Source organism: Bison bison, unplaced genomic scaffold (genome assembly GCF_000754665.1).
Source record: "Bison bison bison isolate TAMUID 2011002044 unplaced genomic scaffold, Bison_UMD1.0 scf7180017864444, whole genome shotgun sequence".
NCBI lineage: Eukaryota > Metazoa > Chordata > Mammalia > Artiodactyla > Bovidae > Bison > Bison bison.
In genome coordinates, this window is record NW_011495006.1 from 106,103 (window position 1) to 108,042 (window position 1,940).

Below are 1,940 nucleotides of genomic sequence, written 5' to 3' on the forward strand. Positions count from 1 at the left end.
CTACTTTGGAAAATAAAGTGCGGGCCTTGTTCACCGAAACTTGGTCTCCCCATGTCGCTCTCTCTCTCAAATTCTGGCTGAGTCTCCATCTGGAGCGCGGAACCCGCCATGCTTGCTAATTTTGCCTGGGCTTCTAAGATCCGACCGGGGAGGCCTCAGTGTCTCCTCTCCTTCGGGAGAACGGAAGGATGCCTGTGGCCTACGTAAGTGGTGCAAACTTCTTGTCTTGAAGTTTTATTGGTCTCCCTCGTAAACCAAGCTACTCAGCCTCTTTGCTCCACTGAATTTTCCTACTGAGCTATCCTCATCCTATTACTCTTTATATCTTTGATAAAATATTTAAATAAATAGGTCGCTGACGCTGTACCCGCTTCGAATACCCTGGATCAGCCGGGGCTGGTCCCCGGCAACGGGCCATGGTCCTCATCTGAATCCCCCTGGCCAGATGGGCTTGGAATTTGGGACTCTGGATTTGATCCAGTACGGTGCACATGTGAGGTTCCACCGAACACCCCAGGAGGAACATGCTAACGTGCATGTGTGCATTTAGAGGTTCAAATGAGCTATAACGAGCTTCATTTTGGGTCACATCTTGCTGGCCAATCTCACCCCACATTTTGGCTTTCTGGAGTGTTCAGAATTGGACTCGGGCTGTGTGCCCTGGGGAAGCAGTGGTTCCCAAGTGCCTGCTGTGCGAGGCTGGAGGGCTTGGCGCCTCTTGGCTGCCGCATGCCTCCCTCCCTCCCTGTTGTCCTCTCACACTGCGTCACAGTGGTCACTCAGCCCCTCCCAGGCAGGCAAGGTCCCCAGTCTCTCTCCACCCGTGGTCACTGTGGTCACTCACAGTGGGCAGCCCTCACCAAGCTCCTCCCCTTCCCCCTGCTGTTAAGACTATGGGGGAGGGGGTGGGGTCACAGGTGACCCATGCCCGGTGAGATGCCTACAAGCTGGGGAGACGACGGGCAAGACTGCTACGGGAACCCTGCGCCAGGCAGCACCCACGGCTTTTTAGCTGGTTCTGACATTGCTTTCCTCTTGGATGACATCATTAGTGGCCCATAATCTCAGGGTGCTGGGGCCCCCAAATGCACGTCTCCTCTGTGGGCAGGCCTCTGCCTGCTGCCTCTCAGGGCCCAGGAGGTCTGCCTGGCTGGTAGAGGCCCTGAGGCTCGCCGGGGTGGGGCGCACAGCCCAGGGTGAGTGGATTGGCCACTCCCCCAACAGCAGCCCCGCAGGTTTCCTGCCAGCTCCCTGCGGAGGTTCAGGCTGCCCCCTGCTGGAAGCACAGGAGAAAGGCAGGACCCGCAGCGTCCACTCGCTTAGCCAGCCTTTCAGAGCTCAGGCTGAGAAGCAGGTGGGTGCGAGCCCCCAGGCCTAGCCAGCCCTCCCCGCCCAGGTGAAGGGCCACCGAGGTCGGCGAAGACCACTGCCAGCCCACCAAGGTCCCGGTGTGTGTGCTGCACGGAGAAGAGAGACAGGCAGAGAGAACTTGGGTTTTTAATTCTTTTTATTGAAGAAAAGAAAAGGAGAGAAAAAATAGATTCCCCACCCCTGTTTCTTCCCGGAGTGGGCTTCTGCTCCTGGCCCTGGGTGGCGTAGGGGAGAGGGCTGTGCTCTCCACCTGGGTCTGGGGAGGGGCACCCAGGCCCTGGAAGGGGTTGGGGGGGAGCTGGCTGCTTCCGAGGGGTGGGGGTGTCTAAAAAACGGTGCCAGGCCGGCCGGGCCAAGCAGGCTGGTCCTCTGCTGCAGCAGCTCAGGCGGGCATCCCTGGGGACGCTGGGCACGCCCGGCCTGGCCGTTGTTCTCGGCTGTCTGCCCGCCCGCCAGGGCTGGGCCCGAGTAGGGCAGAGTCTGAGGCACCTTCGGCCTCCGGAGCCCTGTGCCCACAGGGGCCGCTGTCTCCTGTCCCGTCTGGCTCTGGTCCCAGCACTGCGGGCCTC